Raw genomic sequence first — 200 nt, 5'->3', positions numbered from 1 at the left:
AGTGTGACTTGAAGAAATGTGGCCATTTCTTCAAGTTGTCATCCCTCCCCGCAAAAAAAAAGTTCTATCAGCGACAAGCTGCTGTGATCAGCGATACGAATGGTAAATAACAACCTACTGAGCCTGGTAGGAGGCACAGGAGGGACCGCCTGAAGCCAGTCAATGGGGCTGATGACTACTAACAATGGCCATTCTATAGG

The sequence above is a fragment of the Poecilia formosa genome, unplaced genomic scaffold (assembly GCF_000485575.1).
Source record: "Poecilia formosa unplaced genomic scaffold, Poecilia_formosa-5.1.2 Scaffold1237, whole genome shotgun sequence".
Lineage (NCBI taxonomy): Eukaryota > Metazoa > Chordata > Actinopteri > Cyprinodontiformes > Poeciliidae > Poecilia > Poecilia formosa.
The sequence above is the reverse complement of the archived record's forward strand: the minus strand, read 5'-3'. Positions refer to the sequence as shown.